The sequence below is a fragment of the Daphnia magna genome, unplaced genomic scaffold (genome assembly GCF_020631705.1).
Source record: "Daphnia magna isolate NIES unplaced genomic scaffold, ASM2063170v1.1 Dm_contigs066, whole genome shotgun sequence".
Classification (NCBI taxonomy): Eukaryota; Metazoa; Arthropoda; class Branchiopoda; order Diplostraca; family Daphniidae; genus Daphnia; species Daphnia magna.
This window is the reverse complement of record NW_025533119.1, coordinates 418887-427122: the sequence shown is the minus strand read 5'-3', so window position 1 is coordinate 427122 and position 8236 is coordinate 418887. Positions and strand designations below refer to the sequence as shown.

Sequence of the window (8236 nt, the reverse complement as noted above, 5' to 3'; positions counted from 1 at the left end):
TTGTACAAGGAGCGGATGACTCATCTCTGCGAAGAGATAGCCAATCTCCCTTTTCACCCGCGACAGGTCCCCCTTCTTCAAGACAGGCGACCCGACTGTACTAATCTTCTGCGATCCACGAAGGTTGATGAGACTAAAAATACGCTTGCGTCCTCTTGGCAAATAAGGGACTTTTACTCCTTCGTTTTTCTTCTTTCCGGTTGCGCTTACTTGTTTAAATGTTTCTTGTATTTCCCGGATAGTCTTAAGGATTTTCCTTTTTTTTTTTTTTTTTTTTTTTTTAACCGCCTACCTTCGGCCACGGAAGAGGCGCTGCAATCGCATATCTTCCGGTCGTTTAAGATTTACCATTTACTCGTTCGGGAGCCTTGCACAATTGAACCAGTTTCTTGCAGTATCGTCCAAGTACATATTGAAATTATTACGTTTTTCGGCGTCACCCCATCCGTTATGGGAGTAAATTGTCTCGTAATGCTCCATCCATTGGCGCGCATCTTCATCCGGACTAACTCGAAAGATAGGCGGGCTAATAAATTTTCTGACAGCTGCCATAGCTTGTCTTTGTGGCTGCACAATATGCCCTGATGGCACTATAAATTGCTGTCCACTGACTGGAACAACTGGACTTGCAGTTCTCAAAACGACCTCGGTTTCTGAATCCGAGTCTGAATCTCTTCCAGTCTCGACTGATTCACCCTGACTGTCAGCTTCTTCGGTCAAATGGTCCTTTGGAATAGGACCTTCAAAATTTATGGCTTCACCAACAAAGGAAGTTCCACTCTCCAACGATGAGGCTGGGGTAGGTGAAGTTTCTACCGGAACGCTTGACAGTTCTCGAAGCGGATGTAATCGTCTGCTGGGGTCTCTTGGGCAACTAGGTAGCCGTGGGTTTGTCCTCTTCGGCATCGGCTAACAATGACTGCAGCACGACTTCGTTTACTCTCAGGGAACGAGCTGCGTCTTAAATAATTGCCACACCGCAGCAAAAAATTCGTTACTTACTAGTAACGAGCTGCGTCTCAAAAATTAAAACTCTGCAGCACTAATTCGTCACTTACGGGTAACGAGCTGCGTCTCCACCAATTGTCACACGAGTTGTATTAGAACAAGAACAAACGAATACAACAAGTGATGACTTAAATTCTAAACAATGGTTTAACTCAAACAAAAGGGATAACCATTACCAAAAGTTGAAGAAGCGTCTGAAGACCTCTTGGGAAACCAGGGAACTCCTCCTAAGGAGCCCAGCTCCGGGAGCTCACCCGATGGAGACTCATCTAACGCAGATTCTGGGCAGCGTTTTATACCGTCGCCCGAATTACTCCCCTTCCGGACTGCGTATCTGCGTATCTTTCTTAGAGCGGACTTCTCCTGACAATTTCTTCACCACGATCGCAGCGTTGTCCAAGGAGCGGATGACTCATCTCTGCGAAGAGATAGCCAATCTCCCTTTTCACCCGCGACAATATATTAGTTCATGTCTCACCAGACAGCTCACCTAAGAGTTTACGTCAACATTCTCATCAACAGCAAACTAGTTTCAACAATTGTGAGTATAAATTTTATTTGCTTGAATCATGCCCTTGCTAACTGTATATTTTCTTTGATTTAGATAATGTCTCACCAGACAGCTCACCTAAGAGTTTACGTCAACATTCTCAACAGCAAAATCGTTCCAACAATAGAGACTTCAACAATTGTGAGTATTAATTTTATTTGCTTGAATCATGCCCTTGCTAACTTTATATTTTCTTAAATATAGATAATGTCTCACCAGACAACTAACCTGAGAGTTTACGTCAACATTCTCAACAGCAAAATCGTTCCAATAATAGAGACATCAACAATTGTGATGAGTATTGATTCTATTTGCTTGAATCATATCATGCCCTTGCTAACTTTATATTCTCTTTAATATAGATAATGTTTCACCAGACAACTCACCTAAGAGTTTAAGTCAACATTCTCAACAGCAAAATCGTTCCAACAATGGAGACATCAACAATTGTGAGTATTAATTTTTATTTGCTTGAATCATGCCCTTGCTAACTGTTTATTTTCTTTAATTTAGATCATGTCTCACCAGACAGCTCACCTAAGAATTTACGTCAACATTCTCAACAGCAAAATCGTTTCAACATTAGAGACCTTAACAATTGTAAGTATTAATTTTACTTGTTTGAATCATGCCCTTGCTAACTTTTTATTTTCTTTAATATAGATCATATCTCACTAGGGAGCTCACCAATCAGTTCAAGTCAAAATTCTCAACAACAAACTAGTTTTGCACCCATTTCTAGCACACCCGTCCATAAACGAAACTTAATTAAGGAGACACAATCGGATAGTAATTCCTTGAGTGTTTCCCGCATATCCCATCATAAAGGACACGGTAATTATTTTAAGATGTAATTATTAAATGTACCCTTAAAATGATTTTTGTTTTCAGATGCTGAACCATCCGCTTCAAATATTAAGCTACCAAATGAGATCGTGGACTACCTAACAAAATCAAAGGTCCGACAGGACGAGCTTTTTCGAGTAGTTCAGTCCCTGGTTCCTAGTAGACCAATCACTACGTCTGAGAAAGAACACGACGATTTCGTAGATAAACTTCCCGATTTCCCTATTTCTTCTATGGAAGACTTTCTTTCATTGGATAGGGAGCTGCTTCAAAAACGTTTCAAGATATATTTTGTTAGCTTATTTCCATTTTTTTAATGTTCTCATTTAAAGCAAGTTATTTTTTTTCTATTAAGGTTCCTGGGTCAATCCGCGCGGATTTGACAAATCCGATGCGCGACCAAAACTAGGATTTCGTTGAAATTTGGTAAGTGAATCAATAAATATGTTTAAAATTTATTGGCCAAAGGATTTTTTTTTTGCGCAATTAGGGAAAAAGTTACAGCAAAATGAAAATCTGATTTTTTCATTTTGCCGTAACTTAGGATTTTTTCCGCGTTTTCATTTTTATTTATTTAAGACTAGTTTTTATTTCTCTATTGAATTTTAAATAAGTACGTCTTATTCAGTTTTTCACGCTCTTGTTAATGGTATTTTTTTGTTTCAAAATTTTTAAATTTAATTACGTTATTTAACTTTTAAATGTTCAGAGTGTGTCTTACAAAAGTAGACCTGAACAGATTCGCTTCTGAGATTTATTTGTAATTTTTGCACTAAAAAAAAGAGGACATATCATAGTATATGCTCTATTTTTTTCGCTAGGGTTAAATTCTCCATAGTGCCGATTTAATTGTTTGAAATCTCCCTATTTTGATGTAAAATATTGGCTTCGGCGGCCATTTTCACTCATCCCTTTTCCCTGTCTCCCCTTTTTGACCTTGACTACCCCAGGCGGTCTTGGCGGATTGGTCAAAAGCGAATCTGTTCAGGTCTACTTTTGTAAGACACACTCTGAACATTTAAAAGTTAAATAACGTAATTAAATTTAAAAATTTTGAAACATAAAAATACCATTAAGAAGAGCGTGAAAAACTGAATAAGACGTACTTATTTAAAATCAATAGAGAAATAAAAACTAGTCTTAAATAAATAAAAATGAAAACGCGGAAAAAAATCCTAAGTTACGGCCAAATGAAAAAATCTGATTTTCATTTTGCTGTAACTTTTTCCCTAATTGCGCAAAAAAAAAATCCTTTGGCCAATAAATTTTAAACATATTTATTGATTCACTTACCAAATTTCAACGAAATCCGAGTTTTGGTCGCGCATCGGATTTGTCAAATCCGCGCGGATTGACCCTCCTTACCTTATATCTTTGGGAGGTGGTACTCTTGCTGATTCTTCCAAGCTTTTATTAAGGCATTGCTTAGACAAGGTTGTTGCAATCGAATATAGCCACCAAGGAAAAGGAAAACTGAAAAAAAACCTTTGAACGCAACTGAATTTTACAAAGCATATAAAGGTAAAGTCAACTAAAATATTTTTAAAAGGTGTTTATTCTTTATTATTTTTTTTTAGTTGCACTTCGCAAGCGCCACAAGAAAATTAACGATGATTCAACGGTTAATAACTGCATTGTAAATTTCCTGCGTGGTGCAAAGGATCGCAAAGGCGGAAGAAACCAAATGCGTAAGATTGCTGAAGAAAATGAAGAAAACAAAGAAAACGATAACATCACAGACGAAGAAAATGAAGACGAAGAAAATGAAGACGATGAAAATGATATCCAAGGGACTTCGGATGAGGACTGAAAATTTATATTAGTTGATCAGTTTTTTCAGTTTCCGTTTGTTCATTTTTTGTTAAAATAAGTAAATGTTACAAATACAACAATGACCGATGACTTCTTCTGTAATATATTCTTTTGTAAAATAATTAAGAATAAAAATAAAATAAAAAAGTAAATACAGAAATTGGTAGGATGCAGTGCATGGGTTCCGCATCGGTGCGACCTCGGTCGGGATATCGGGCCTACTCAGATCGGTGCGCCAAACTGAGCTCCAGCCGATATCGGTTTATGTTGGCACGTGATATCGGCTAGGTACAAATGCCAACACGGTCCGATATCGGACCGACAACATGTGTTACTTGGGAAGTCACGTGACGTCTGAGTGTGACGAAGAGATAGTTGATATTGAAGATACTTCACTTGGCAATAACAATCCTTTAGTAGAGCCACCTAATACCACACCCATTGTAGTTTTTGAATTGAATAAGTACCCTTCTTGGAGGACCCATTTTTATAAAGATTGGCGTTGCAATGTTCAGGGAAAAGTGTTTGCAAGAAGTATGAAAGAATGCAAAGCCTCTCAAGGAAACAGCTATTTCTCAGGTGACAAGGGATCTTTTACAAATTTCAAAAGCCACCTTTTACACCGTCATAAAGAAGAATTTGAATCTTTCTCTGCGAAAAAGAACCACAACCAGCCTTTAATTCGATCCTATTCTGTCCATTCAAAAATGAGTCAAGGAAGGCAACAACAACTTGACAATGGTTTAGCTAAAATGTTTGGCGAAGACAATCTGCCACTTAACTTGCTGAGAAGAACAGGATTTCGTAATTGGATAAAGATATTATGCTCCGTAAATTTGTATTTGATATTATTTATTGAATTAAATTTTTTTAGTTGAGCATACCTGGTTATTCGATTCCAACTCCTGAAAGAATGCGAAACACACTCCCGACAAAACTTCACAAAGAAATCGAAACAAAAGTTGCAAACAAGCTTTCTCAATGTAGATCACTGAACAATATCATGGATATCTGGTCGTCTAAATCTATGGATGGGTACATCGGATTTACATGTTCAGCTGTGTCTGACGACTTTGAAAAGTTTGTAGTATTCTTGGGAGTTCGTAAAATTCATTGAAGGCACACTAGCCAAGCGATTCTTGCTGAATATGAACAGCTTTTACAAGATTGGAAAATTCCTTCGAATAAGGTATTATCTTTTATGAAAATATGATATGATATTTATGAACATATTTTCTATTTACTTCAAGGTGTCTCGAATTATGACCGATGGTGGTTCAAACATGGTAGCAGCTGGTTTTCTTCAAATTCCAGGGTGGGAATCAGGCGAAGTTGCAAATGAATCAATGCCAGATGAATTCACTCACATTGCTCCTTCTCAAGCCGAAGATCGTATCAAAGATCTTTCATCAACTGCATCCACTGAGAAACCTGAAAGTGATGAGGTTTTCATAGAACTTGAGATTGACGACGGAGGTTCTTCTTTGATGGACATCATAGATGACTTATCAACCGAATTAAAGGAATTAACAGTTTCTGATTTAGACACTCAAGAAGAACTTGAAGAAGTGGAACACGGTATAGATTTACAACTTCTATCTTCTCCATCAGTATCTTTTCGAGTCTGTAAGTCGTCGAGTACTGTCTTACTGCTACCTACAGAGCAACCTGCATAGCACACACACTTCAGTTGGTTGTTGGTGATGCAATGAAAGCTATCTCAGGTTTGGGTTCGCATTCAGCCCTTGCAGCAGTCGAACACACAAGTAAGATTGTACATTTTGTTCGTAAGAGTGTCTTGGACACTGAAACCGTGTACAAAGCAGTTGGTTTTCATTTGGTAGCTAAAAACGCAACTAGATGGAATTCTCAGTTAAGAATGATTGCAGCTTTACTTAAAGCAATCGATAAGGACCGCAAACTTCAATCAAAACTTAATGCAACTAAAAATTGGGGAGAACTATCCATCACGAACTTTGCGTGTTGAAAGAACTTACAATTCTTTTACAGCCGTTTGAAGATGCAACCAATGATTTGCAAGGAGACTATGAGACTACAGGAAATGTTATTCCTTGTTATCTAGACTTGTTGAACAAAGTAAGCGTAACCATCAAAGACTCAAACGGGAAGCCTTACTACAATCCAGCGTGTCCATTTTCAAGTCAGATCAAATACTGCAAACCAATTGCCAGCGTCTTAAAAGAATCACTCACAAGGCGTTTAAGCTATGTTCTACGAGATACTTTCTATGTTCTTGGTAATTTTTTTGAATATAAAAAGCCACTTTGTCTTCTTTTTAATAATTCTTTGTTGATTAATAGGAACAATGCTGAATCCAATGTTCAAGAAGAAATGGATTTTCTAATCCGGTGAGTCTGACTGGGCCGTAGTAGCAGCCGTTAAAGCTGAATTGGAAATGAGAGCTCAACAGCTCCAGGTATCACAGCCCAATTTAACTGAGAAGAAAAATTGTGCACCAATATGCGCTGAAGCCAGCAACGAAGCGAGTCAACTATACAGCACGTTACTGGCTGAGCCGAGTGAAAATCAGTCTGGTAGTACTTCTGCTGCTGTCATTGAGGAATTTGATACATTTCTAAATGAGCCCCTTTCCTTGATGAGAGAGTTGGTTGACCCGCTGAAAGCAAACGGACAAACAAAACCTCGAAGGCCATTACAATTTTGGAAAAACAACGTCCATCGTTTTCCAATTTTGGCGTTCCAATGCAGATTTGCATTCTCTTTCATTAGATAATAAAATTTAAAAACTACTTCGTCACAGAGTAATGTGAGGTTATTTCATTTTCAACATCTTATTTCTTTTGGTCAACTTATTAACTATTTGAATGTTTTTTTTTAGAATTTTATCATTCAAGATAATATTCCATTAAATGAAGTATAAAATGAAGGTTTTGTTGGTTTGCTGGAAGGCCTTGTAGGCAAACTAGTTATAAAAAACGAACCTTTTTCACCGAAAAGCTGCACATGGAATATTCAAACAACAAAACAAACTTTATTATGACGTTGGAAAAGACATCGCATGTATGAACAACAGTGTTTGGAACGTCACCGAATGACTTACGTCAAATTTTGACTTAAGTCATGACTTAAGTCAAAAAATGACGTTTACGTTAACGTTGACTGAAAATAAATTTTAAAGGTGACTTTGACGTTGACGTTTGACGTACCAAAAAATTTTCGACTAAAAAAAAGGCAAAAAAAACCCCGTCACCTGGCAATGTTGCCGAACAATAATTGATTGTGTCATCTGAATTTTTCGTAAAGTGGCAAAGCGACTGAGTGTTAGTGAGTGAGAGTGACTGAGTGATAACAATGGCGTTTTCTACTGAAAAAGATTTGTGGACTGATTCTGGTGTCTTTCGATTTTTTAATTTTACTCAAGCAGTAATCAAGCATTTTACTATTGACACATCTCTTACTCGCCTTGAAGAAAAGGAAAAGAAAGCTTTATTGGGAACCGAATTAGTAGCCGGCACGTGCGAAACGTGTGGCTGAGAGTCAAAGGTGCATTATGGAAATCCCTCTAACTGGGTTCGCCATCTTAAGGTTACTCTTTACTCAATTTATATTTCTATTCAATAACTTAACCACCGCAATTATTTTCATATTTACAGAAGAAACATGATGTAGCTTTGGATGCTTATAAAGAGGCTATGGCAACTCAAATGAATGACAGAAAGAGGCGTCGATCAGCTGACTCGTCTTACTTGCCGACTAATAAGAAGGCCAAAGAGGCCGGAAGGCCACAAGAAACAATTGATGTTGCACTTGATCTAAGCCCAATCTCTAGGAAAGAAGAAAAGATCGAAAAGGCTAAAAAATTGGAACCAGAACATCAAGTTTGTGTAGACATGCGTATTTTTCAATATGTTGTCGGTAGTTGTCTACCTTTGAGTACTGTTGAGAACAGTCTTTTTCGAAACGTCTGCACTGAAATTAATCCCAAAGTGAATGTGGTGTGCACTAAAACGCTGAAGAAAACTATTTTGCAACAATATT

At 37.6% G+C, this 8236-nt stretch overlaps 1 pseudogene; it reads left to right on the top strand.

The window, feature by feature from the left end:
* Window positions 1-4542: 4542 nt before the first annotated feature.
* On the top strand, window positions 4543-7118 carry LOC123477479 (annotated as a pseudogene).
* The last annotated feature ends 1118 nt before the right edge of the window (window positions 7119-8236 follow it).